Source organism: Gossypium arboreum, chromosome 11 (assembly GCF_025698485.1).
Source record: "Gossypium arboreum isolate Shixiya-1 chromosome 11, ASM2569848v2, whole genome shotgun sequence".
Lineage (NCBI taxonomy): Eukaryota > Viridiplantae > Streptophyta > Magnoliopsida > Malvales > Malvaceae > Gossypium > Gossypium arboreum.
Window position 1 is genome coordinate 25,065,967 of NC_069080.1, and position 13,181 is coordinate 25,079,147.

Consider the following 13,181-nt stretch of genomic DNA (forward strand, 5'->3'; position numbering starts at 1 on the left):
CAAATAAACAGTATTTATGCTCATTGAACCTATTAGAATATCGAGGGATACTCGGCTAATATACATTACGTATAAATCAGTAATCTGTCAATTCATTATAATTTTCCACTCTTTCGAGCTATGAACAGTAAGCTCCCCCAGAGCTTATGGACAGTAAGCTCTATTGAGCTGAAACAGTAAGCTCTAACGAGCTAAAAACAGTAAGCTTTTATAAGTTGAAATAGTAAGCTCCAACAAGTTGAAAACAGTAAGCTCTTACGAGCTGATATATCGATAAGCTCATTCGAGCTACGGTGAGTCCGCAACACATGCAGGATCTCGACCAAAACGGTAATCTAGTGACATGTCACTCGTATCTTACGAATTCATACGGTTCAAACGGGACTCGGGAATTATCAGTCTATATCAATAAGGCATTCTTATTCCAAGTATATCAATTAATCGATTTTATACATACATTTCAAATAATTACAAGTATTTAAAAGTTCGATTCTAATTATACGAACTTACCTAGTATAGCTCAGATAGCAAATATCGGCTATTCATCCACTTTTCTTTTTCCCCGATCTAATTCTGATCTCAGCTTATCTTGATCTATATATTATCAAATTCAGTACATTCAGTATTCAGTCTATTCAATTTACACCATAATTCATATTTTGGAAAATTTACACATTTGCCCCTAAACTTTTACCCTTTTTACAATTTAGTCCTTAACACTTAATATTGCAAATTCATGCAATTTAGTACCACCCAAGCTTAGCCGAACTTTAATAGAGTCCCTGGAAGCCCATATATTTTATTTATTCACACTTTTACCCACATAATTTTACATTTTCACAAATTAATTCCTTTTTGACATTTTTTGTCAAAAATCACTTTAGAAAACTAGTTTAACTATCAACAATTATTCAAAATCCATCATCAACCATCAAAATACTCAAACATTCAACAATGGAAACATGTTAAATCTTTAACAATTTCAAAATCTAAGGTACGGGCTAGCTAGAATACGAAGCAACGATCTCAAAACGTAGAAATCATTAAAAACTGAACAAAAATTGACTTACATGCTTGTAAATTAACTTGGCCGAATGTCAAACTTCTCCCATGGCTTTTGTTCATTGAAATTTCGGTGGAAAAGTTGAAGAAGAAAGATGGTGGCTTTTGTTATTTTATCATTAATATTAACATTATCTACTAATTTATTAAATTAACCTTTAAAATTATTATAAATTACACCAATTGTCATGCTATCATCATCCACTAACCCATAAATGACCTATTTCCACTTAAGGACCTTTATTTTAATGTTCTATAGCTATTTGACACTTTTAGCTAATAGAACACAAGTTTTACACTTTATGCGATTTAGTCCTTTTTACCGAATTAACTATTCAAACAATAAAATTTCTTTACGAAACTTTCATTCAATAATTCTATCATGCTGTAAAATTTAATAAAATAATAAAATAAATATTTTGACCTCAAATTTGTGGTCTCAAAATCACTGTTCCGATTTGACTCAAAAATGGGCTGTTACATATCATGTCGCGCTATAGTAGTTATTTTGTGGCTTTGGACGTTCCTGTCATGCTTTCACGGCTTGGGAAGCTTGTGCAACACTCGTCCCAAGTTCTTACATCAGTTGGGCCTAAATAAGCATCATGCACACTTAAATACATAAATTAAACCTACCTAAGGCCCGTGTCGACCTAATAGGTCACTAATATTAAAAAATATGTCAAAAACACTTATTTTATTAACTTTTATTACTTAGCTACTAACTACTGAAAATGGAATAATTAATATTAAGATGCCTCGAAAATAAGTTTGTTAAGTGCCGAAAAGTACTTAAACTACCACTACAATTGATGGCAGGTCACCTATCCTTAAACAAGTCTATTGCCAAGTTCTATTATAGAGATTAGATCAAATTAGTCCCTCTACTATTAAAAAGAATCAAGTAAACTAAATTTTTTGCAGGTTTAATTTTTTAAATTAAAATTTCTTTAAATTGGGTTAGAATTTAATTGTTTTCGAGTATTGGGTTTATTTTTTTTATTTTAGATTTGAGTTTTGGTTATGTATTTGGGTATTAAGTTTATTTTTTATTTGGCTTTGATTGGGTAATATATTTTAGTATTTTTTTATTTAAATTAGGTATTTATAAAGTCAAATAATTAGGTTTGTTTAGTTCAAAATCGAAATTGAATTGAATTAACATGTTTTGATCGACTTCTCTAACCAATACAAAATCAAAGTCAACTTAATCGAATTGATTTGACTGAATTTGCTTGGCTCAATTGGTCTAATTAGATTTATTCGACTTTTGCTCATTCTTACCCACTTTGCTTCGCCTAACTTTTAAAATTGTTATTTTACTTTTATAATATTATTTGTATCATTTCGTTTTTTAAAAGATTTTGTTTATATGCTAATATTTTTAGAACCAGACTGATGATCAAACCGTTCAGACCGTCAATTTTCAGTTTAAATGGTTTATTATTGAAAGGCATAATGATTTTTTTGACCCTCTAACTTTATAAAAAAATGTCATTTAGCCATCCATTTAATTTTCGCCTCTTTTAGTTTTTTAACTTGTATTGTTTGTCAAATCACATCAAAATAGATGAAAAAATTAATATTTGTTAACTTTGTTGACGTGAGATACACATGGGTTGCCACGTGAATATCACATCAACAAATAATTAATTTTTTAATTTAAAATTTTAATAAAAATATAAAAATCATTAAAAAAATTAAAAATGAATTAAAAAATTAATTAATAGATGACGTATATACACTGAATCGCCACGTTAACAAAGTTAACACATGTTAACTTTTTTGATAAACAACGTAAATTAAAAAATTAAAAAGATAAAAGAATAATTAAAATAATTTTAAAAAAATTGGAGGCCTATTATACCTTAATAAAATTCAATTGTTTATAAAATCTGAAACCCCATTATTGAAGTTTTGTAAATCCAATTTAAGGTTATATATTGCACATTGATTAAAAATTCGTAAACCCACCTTTAAACGTTAAAATCATATATATATTTCAATTTCTTAATAATAATAAAATCTTTTACCAAGTTACCATCTTTCCATATTCTTTTTATGCAATCTTCCCATCTTTTTGACTGTTTGATTCCTTATTTTCCATTATATAATACATAAATCAAATATAGGTATAATTAGTTCTTTTTTATCTGGCTTTTAACTCGCGTTAACTGGATTTTATCTGTTTGCTTATTACTCGGTTTAACAGGGATAGTTGGATTGTCGAACCTACTGATTCTCAGTTCAATCAGTCAATTTGGTTCGGTTCCAACAACATTGCTATATATTATATGTTGAGGCAGTTATGATAGTAATTACAACCATACTTGATGCTTCTCAAGTTTCATTACTTGCATTATTTGGAATTGTTAATCTTTTGAAAAAAAATTTGAGCAATGACTTTATTAATTTTATAGACTTATGTTGAGTATTTTTCAAGACTGATAATTTGAAACAACAAATCGGATCTCTCGAATTAAAGAGATTAGGTCAACTAATTTGAAGACTTATGTTGGACATCTTCATATAGTCTTAAACTTTATTAATATATTCCAAATGTTGATTTAATTGCTACTTTAGTGGGGATTATGATTATATTTTGATTTACATGTTAACAAGTCAAAAAATATTCTTATATATATGTTCATTAGAAATTGTTATTGAGAAAGTATTTTTATAAGTAAAACGATTGAATAGTGAAGAAGAGATCTAGATTGTAAGAGTAAAAGTGAAGTTGTTACACTAAAGAGTGCTAGAACTTAATTCATTATTTGGACTAGGTTAAAGATAAGAATTTGTGTCTTTAGAGTAAATATAGGTAAAAACCGAAATATGTAGCTTTTTTTTTTTTTTGTTCTTCACTACTGACGCCTATTAGTTATAATTGCTCTTTATAACTGCTCATATTGTTATTGCTAAAACTCACTGCTTTCTACAATATATATGTGTATTGTATACTAAAATTATATATAAATTACGTACATAAATAAATCATAAATATATATTTTATCTATCTATAATCTATATAATATATAAAAACAAGTTTGAAAATTGATGAAAACATCCTGTATTTTTTATCATAAATTAAATTCACATTTAACAATAATTATAATATATAATTTAGAATTATTAGATAAAAAGTTGAAATAAAATAGAAATTTTGATAATTATACATTTAAAAATAATTATTATTTAATAGAAGTTATAATAATTACACATTTAGAATTTAAATTATAATTATTAACTAATTTTAAAATATAGTTATCATTTAAATACAACTCTAAACATAAAATATAAGGAAAATTGTTAATTTTATTGATTTAAATACATTTAAAAATCGTTCTTCCTGCAAACAAGTGACTGAGAATCATAGTTTTCGCGCTTTTGAGCCTTGTTGGTGAGTTGATTAAGTGTGTTTCATATTTGTAACGAATTTAATAGGAGGCTGATTTTGGTATTTAGGTGGAAGATAAGAGGCATGGACAGCCAGTCAGGGCTTGAGTGTTGCGAAATTACCATTACTTGCTCGAGGTAAGGACGTTGTTAGATTAAGGGGAATGTTCCTTTTGATGGTGACTTTTAGAATCGTGAATTAGGAGATTAATTGGATGATACTTTGGTAGAAATGGAGAGGGCAAGCTACCGGGATTTCAAAAATACAAATAGCATGAAAAATGGGGCTTGGGAGCACTTACTATTGAGCTTGGAAAACTTGAAACCCTAGCTATGGAGAACCCCAAATTTTAGGCTGGATGAAGGAGAAAATGGCTGATTTTGGCTTGATTTTTCCCATTTTAATTCATTAAAATGACAAATGACCAAAATGCCCTTATGCACTTTCTTTAAAATTTCATCCATGCAAGCTTATTTTTGTTCAAAAATTTAGAATTTGGGCAAATTCCTCTCCAAGACCTTCTAATTCATAATCTAAAGCAATTTCATACAAATTGCTTCTAGAAATCAAGTTTTGCAATTTATTCAATTTAGTCCCTAATTTTTAATTGGACATCTTATATTTAGAATTTCTTCATGAAACTTTAACACATGCATATACTCATATTCTAGGCCTCATAATAATCATAAAATAATATTTTGATATCGGATTTGTGGTCCTGAAACTACTATTCTGACTAGGCCCTATTTAGGGATGTTACAATATAGAGACGTTCCTTTAGAGGTTCAAGGGATAGTATTTCTGGTTGATTTGATGAAGCTTCCGTTTGAGGAGTTTGACTTAATTCTGGGGATGGATTGGTTAGTTAAGCACCAAGTGAGTCTGGACTGTGCGTCTAAGAAGGTTGTTTTGAGAACCGAGGGGGACGACAAAGTAGTCGTAATTGGGGAGCGTCTAAACTACTTATCGAATGTGATTTCTGCTTTGAGGGTGAAAAAATTGGTGTATAAGGGATGTGAGGCGTATCTGGCCTACATCAATGTTTTTGATTCGGGAGATTCTTTAGTGAAGGATAACAGTACGGTTAAGGACTTTTCAGACATCTTTTCTGATGAACTACTGGGTTTACTTCAGAATCGAGAGGTGGAATTTGGGATTGAACTTATTCCGGGTACAGCTTCGGTGTCTATCGCTTCCTACCGAATGGCACCAAAAGAGCTTACCGAGCTTAAAGCTCAAATCAAGGAATTACTATATCGTGGGTTCATTTGCCCGAGTGTGTCTCCGTAGGGAGCATCAGTGCTGTTTGTGAAAAAGAAAGATAGATCCATACGTATGTGTATCAATGACCAGCAACTGAATAAGCTGACCATCAAGAATAAGTACCTCCTACCGAAGATAGATGATCTATTCGACCAGTTTTGAGGAGCTTCATTTTTCTCTAAGATTGATCTTCGATCAGGGTATCATTAGTTGAGGGTTGAGGAGACTGATGTGCATAAGACGGCATTTAAGACTCGTTATGGACATTACAAGTCCCTAGTTATGCCCTTTGGATTGCTAATGCACCAACGACATTTATAGACTTGATAAACCGAGTGTTTCAGCCCTATCTGGATCGATTCATGGTGGTATTTATTGACGATATACTGGTGTATTCGAAAACCGAGGATGAGCACAATAAACATCTCAAGGTGGTTCTACAGATTCTGTGAGAGAAACAAGTGTACACTAAGTTTAGTAAATGTGAGTTCTGGTTACGTGAAGTAACGTTTTTGGGCCATGTTGTCTCTGCAAAGAGGATTAGAGTCAATCCTCGAAAAATAGATGTTGTCTTGATTGAAAGCAACCTAAGACTGTATCTGAGATCCGCAGTTTTCTAGGATTGGTAGGGTATTATCGACGGTTTGTAGAGGAGGTTTCACTGATTGTCGCACCCTTGACTAAGTTGCTATGGAAGGGTGTGCCATTTAACTAGGCTGATTCGTAGCAAGAGAGCTTCAAGAAGATCAAGACTGGTTTGACTCAGACTCTTGTTCCGATATAGCCTAAGCTTGGTAAGGACTTCGTGATTTACAGTGATGCTTCACACGTAGGTTTAGGGTGTATATTGATGCAGGATGGTAAGGTGGTAGCGTATGCATCTCTTTAGCTCAAAAATCACGAAACGAACTATCCTACACATGATTTAGAATTGGCTACGGTTGGAGGCACTACCTGTATGGTGAGAAGTGTACTATCTATACTAATCAAAAGAGCCTTAAGTATCTTCTCATTCAGAATGAGTTAAATCTTAGGCAGCGTAGGTGGGTGGAGTTGCTTAAAGATTATGATTGTACCATTGAGTACCATCCAGGCAAGACCAATGTAGTGGCCGACGCGTTGAGCCATAGGGCTATGACCGATCTGAGAACGATGTTCGCTTGACTCAGCCTTTTCGACGATGGGAGTCTGTTGGCAATACTTTAGGTTAAACCAACCTGGATTGAATAGACACGAGGTAAACAGTTAGGGGATAAGTATCATGGATTTTGTGTAATATCCTGATTTTGGGCCTAGTCGGAATAGTGGTTTCGTGACCACAAAATTCGATATAGAAATAATTATTTTATGATTATTTTAAGGTCTATGATATGATTGCATGATTGTGTGAAAATTTCGTGAAGAAATTTTATGCATAAAGTGCTTAATTTGAAATTTGGGACTAAATTGAATAAATTGCAAAACTTGTGTTCTAGAAGTATTTTGCATAAAATTGAATTAGATTATTAATTAGAGGTCCTTAAAGAGTAATTTTACCAATTTCTAAGTCTATGGACAAAAATTGGACATGGATGGAATTTTGGAAAGTTTAGTAGTAAGGGCATTTTGGTCATTTAGGGTAAAATGAATTAAAATACAAAATTAAAAGCCAATTTTGCTCATCTTCAACCCCATGGCCGAATATAGCAAGGAGAAACCATGGCTAGGGTTTTCAAGCTTCCAAGCTCGATTGTAAGTTCGTTCTAGCCTCGTTTTAATGATTTTTACGTTTTTGGAGTCCTTAGCTCGATTTAGCTTATGCTAGCAATAATTTAACCTAGGGTTTATATTTGGAAAAATACCCATAGGTGAAATTTGTGTATTTTGGTGTTTTATGATAGAATATGAAGTTTTAAATTATGTTAGACAACTTGTGCTACTCGGTTTTAAGTGAAAACGAGCAAAAGGGCTTAATCGGTAAAAATACCTAATAGTCATAAGTACATGTTAGAGTGAGAATTTGATGTTGCCATAGAAGGAAAAATGATCAGCATGTCATAAAACATAAGAAAATAGGCTGAATTTTAATTTACGAGCTTTGGGGCAAAAGTGTAAATATGCAAAAGTTTAGGGAAAAATTGTAATTTTTCAAAAATATGATTTTGGGTCAATTTGAATAATGTGAGTCCTAATTAGACTATATTTTAAATGATAGAGCAAGGAAAACTGAAATTCGGCTAAAATGGGGAAAATACCAAGTGGTGGACGAAATGGTAAAATAGCCATTTTCAGCATACGAGGTAAGTTCATATGTAAATGTTGGTAACATAGTTATTATTTTAAATGTTTTAATGTTTTTAAATGATATGATAATTATTATGAAATATTATACTTGTGATAATTGTTTTATAATATGTCAAATTATGTGATATACTTGGAAAATATGAAATACTACCGAGTATCAGTATCGGCATTCCGTAGAAGATGGTTGAGACACATGATTGGGAAAAAGGTCCGTTGAACCTCGGGAATGGATTAGGATACAAGTGACATGTCTTTGGGATATTTGGGCATCCGAACTCGTTGAGTTGAGTCCGAGTTCACTTATGGATGCGAGCGTCCGAACTCGTTGAGTTGAGTCCGAGTTCGTGAGATGTAACTAGGCATCCGAACTCGTTGAGTTGAGTCCGAGTTCACTTATGGATGCAACGCCCGAGCTCGTTGAGTTGAGTCCGAGTTCACTTATGGGCGGGTTACATGGTAGCTTGGCTACATATGTGGCACTTATGTGCAAACTTTCCATGTATCCGAATTATATTAGATGTGTTCAACGGGTAAAGTTCTACTCAAATGGAGGAATACTCAAGATGAAAGGGACGTATTGGTAAGTGTTGTGAAATGGATAATTTGAACAGGTATGTACTTAACCCTCGGGTTGAAAACTCGATATAACAACAATATGGTAAGATGATAAATGAAAAGGTGATATGAATGTCTTGGTGATGATTATGCAAATGATGTTTTATGTTTGCTTATATGGTTATGTTACTTGCTATTTGCATGTGAGCTTACTAAGCATTTATGCTTACTCCTCCTTTTCATTCCTTGTAGTGTTGACAAGCCAGCTCGGAAATCGGAAGCGGTCGGAGGCACGCCACACTATCCGTATACCATCTTGGCATAATGGCTTGTATATTTTGAGTATGGCATGTATAGCATTATAATCATTTTGTATATATGGTCTTATGATATGGTTATTGAGTGGTATGGAAATAGAAATGCTTGGTAATGATTAGCCATTGGAATGGCTAATCATGATCATATTTGGTATTATGTATGTCAAATTGCTAGCTAATCCATGGAAACCATGAAATAGGTAAAATTTACCATAAAATAGATTCAGACAGTAGTAGTGACGTGAGTTTAAAAAATCACTAAAAATAGTAGAAATGAAATTAAATAATGAATAAGTTATGGAATCGAAGCTTGATGAGTCTATTTTCATATGGAATAAGCGAAACAGGTATATGAGCTATATTTTATGAGATGTTTAAATTTTTGTGAAACAGGGCCAGAGCGATTTCTAGATCCCCTGTTCTGACTTTGGAAATTCACCATAAATTTTACAAAGATAATTAGAAGTCACGATTTATATGTACAGATTCCTTATTGAGTCTAGTTTTATTAGAGACAAACGGTATAGTCATTGAAGCTCTGTACAGGGAGATATCTGATTCGTAATACACAGAGGTCAGAGTAGTTAAACCCTAAAACAGGGGAGACTTTAACTAATAAACTGTACTAATTGGCCCAACCAAAAATTATAGAAAAAAATTAGTAGATATATATATGAGTCTAGTTTCAGGAAAAATTTACGGAATTGGATTTTGAGTTTCGTAACTCGAGATATGATTTTTAAAGCGACTGTGATACAGTTAGCCAGCTTGTCTGGAAATTTTAAAATGAATTGTATGAGCTGTTTAATTAATGAATTAAGTCCGTTAACACCTCGTGTTCGACTCGCAACGGTATCGGGTATGGGGTGTTACATTTAGTGGTATCGAGCAGGTTTAGTCGGTTCTCGGACTAACCTAGCATGTGTAAAAGTTTAGCTATACATGCCACGATCCGTGATAGTGTGATATCTTCCGACGCGTATGAGTACCGTCTTATTTAGAGTGGTACTCTCCAACCGAAGCTGTGCCGACCATGTTCACGGTTATGTGAAGGTATTTGAGTAAAGTTATGATTATGATAAGTCTCGGTTCAGAAAAGTATGAATAAAAGTTTATGATACATATGTGATAATATGTGAGATGAAAGTTCATGTTGTGATAAATATCCATATTTGCTTAATGCTCATACGATGTAGTGTATGTGGCTTACTTGATAAGATGAACGGAACAAATAGAAAGTAGTAGAGGTATGAATAAAGGTCATAATATCATAATACGGATGAAAATGTCCTTGTCTTGATTGGACGTTGAATGTTGATGAATGTTAATGATATACAATTTTTATGAGATAAAGGATTATAATGAAATGAACTTATCTATGTTAAATTGTTGGACTGAATTGTATGATTGTAATGATATGTACATGATGATGCACGAAATGAAAGTTGTGATTGTGATGCAAATATCTATGTTTGTTTGGCCTTATATAATGTCATGAGCATGAATTAATTTAATTAAATGAATGGATAAGTAAAGTCATCTAGAAAACATAGAATGTATGCATAAGTATATTGTCTAAATGGGACAATAGGAAAATTGGTGTAAGCCAACATGAATGAATGACATGATTTTGATGATGTTACTATGATGATGGAAGTTGTGTCATATGTGTATGTATAAGAAAGTCGAGTCAGAGGTCCTACAACCCCTCCCCCTTACCAAAGTGGTACTTATAATGGAATTTCATGAGATTTGTATTGAATAAGTTTCGGTTGAGAACCCAAAGAGTTCAAAGTGATAGAATAATTATAAGTATGATTCGAGATTGAAAATGAGCTGATAAGTAAAGTCGAGCCGAGAAAGTATCGGATTGATATAAAGATTATTGGAATTATGCCTTGTCCAGTTAGAGAAGGAATTCTTTTGGTAAATCAATTACTCAAGTGCAAGGTCGAGAAAAGTGTAAATCGAAATTTATTCAGAACTGACATTCTTTAGTGAATGATTTAATATGAAATTTGTGACGGAGAACTAGTTGGGAAATGATATTTCAAATGTGAATTATCCGAGTGTGATGATTATGACCGGACAGATTTAGCGATCTCTTTTGAGATGTTCTATGTGTTCACCCGTTCTCGTAAATATTTCTATGGCTATTGATCTTCGAAGAAATTCTTGTTATATGGGAATGTCTTCTAATTTTGGTGTTGGATGAAAGCATTGGTAGTCTGATTGGTTTATAATTTATATTGCTCTATTTCATTGGGTATTCTATTTCATTTAAATCGATAAGAATTGATGAGAGAATTCATATGATATTATGATTCTGTTTCTTCTACTTGATGCTTCATCGATATATATGTATGGGAAGATATATTGATCTTGTTATATTTGATTTCAGTGGGATTAAATGATGTTTTCTTTTGGACTTTCTTTCTTTGAAGAATTATCGTGGTATTCGTATTTTCTCTATGAATTTGGTTTTCGATTCTCGGCATAGTATCGTATCTTGGGTTTCTTTATCCCGGATCTCTTTATTCGGATTTCTTTATTCGGTTTCTCTATCTTGGATTTCTTTATTCGGTTTTCTTGTTATCTTTGTTCCATAATTTGTCAATTATGACTCATGTTCAAGTACGTTCTTCATTTCGTGATAATCATGTCAAATATGACTATACTTCTAATTTGATCTTGGTAATGTGGTGATTTTAGTATTGGGATTTTTCTAATTTACGTAAGGATTTGACATCGGTAAAGGCATAGGTGATAAAAGCGCGAGTTTTAGTCGGTATGGTAAATTATTTATTTGAAAGATTTCATGTGACAATTATGTCGGATTATTTTCCCAAGTCGATAATAGAATTTCATTTTGTACGGATAAAAGAGTAAATAGGTTGAACGAGAAGTGTATATTTAATAGAAAGAGTTGAATATTAGTTTAAGTCACTACGAATGATAAGGTTTCCATCTTGTGAAAGCTGAAAAGTTTATTACATGTTGACAGAGTTCGGATAGATGAGAATATTGGTAGCAAGGCGTCTGAACTAGACTAGTCTACATTGAGCAATGACTTCCTGACTTTCAGTAATGTATTGTTGTATGAATTGTGATGTGTTTCAAGACAGTGAGGTAATGTGATAGTTTAGAGCATCCGATGTTACATAAAATCGGAGTTGTTAAAGGGGTTAAAGCCAAGCATTGGGATCTATCAAAATTATCCTTGTCAATGTTGATATTGGGATGGAAATGAGAAGGATTATTCTTGAGGCCATATCAGAATTATTTCTATGGCGGAAAGAGAAAAATGTGATGTATCCTATTGTTAAATGTTTGGCGAGATCTATAAATCACATCTGTATTGAATGAATTCCTACTCATCAGATTCATGGAATTTCAGGTCTCTTTGATTGTTGGATTTCTTGGAATTCCGGTCTCCATTAAATCAAGTTGAGATCCGGTTTTATGTCATGATATCATGGGAAATTGAGAAGGGTTGAAAATTTAAGAACAGTTGAGAGTTGAGACTGTAAGCTTTTAGATCATATGAGAAATTGAAGAGATGTATTGGAGGTACAGTCTAAGTGCAAGTTCTTCGGCACCAAATATGAGATTAAAAGTGAAGACCACTTTTACGGTAAGATTTTGGGGACGAAAATCCTAAAAGGGGAGAGTTGTAATATCCTGATTTTGGGCCTAGTCGGAATAGTGGTTTCGTGACCACAAAATCCGATATAGAAATAATTATTTTATGATTATTTTAAGGTCTATGATATGATTGCATGATTGTGTGAAAATTTCGTGAAGAAATTTTATGCATAAAGTGCTTAATTTGAAATTTGGGACTAAATTGAATAAATTGCAAAACTTGTGTTCTAGAAGTATTTTGCATAAAATTGAATTAGATTATTAATTAGAGGTCCTTAAAGAGTAATTTTACCAATTTCTAAGTCTATGGACAAAATTGGACATGGATGGAATTTTGGAAAGTTTAGTAGTAAGGGCATTTTGGTCATTTAGGGGTAAAATGAATTAAAATACAAAATTAAAAGCCAATTTTGCTCATCTTCAACCCCATGGCCGAATATAGCAAGGAGAAACCATGGCTAGGGTTTTTCAAGCTTCCAAGCTCGATTGTAAGTTCGTTCTAGCCTCGTTTTTAATAATTTTTACGTTTTTGGAGTCCCGGTAGCTCGATTTAGCTTATGCTAGCAATAATTTAACCTAGGGTTTATATTTGGAAAAATACCCATAGGTGAAATTTGTGTATTTTGGTGTTTTATGATAGAATATGAAGTTTTAAATTA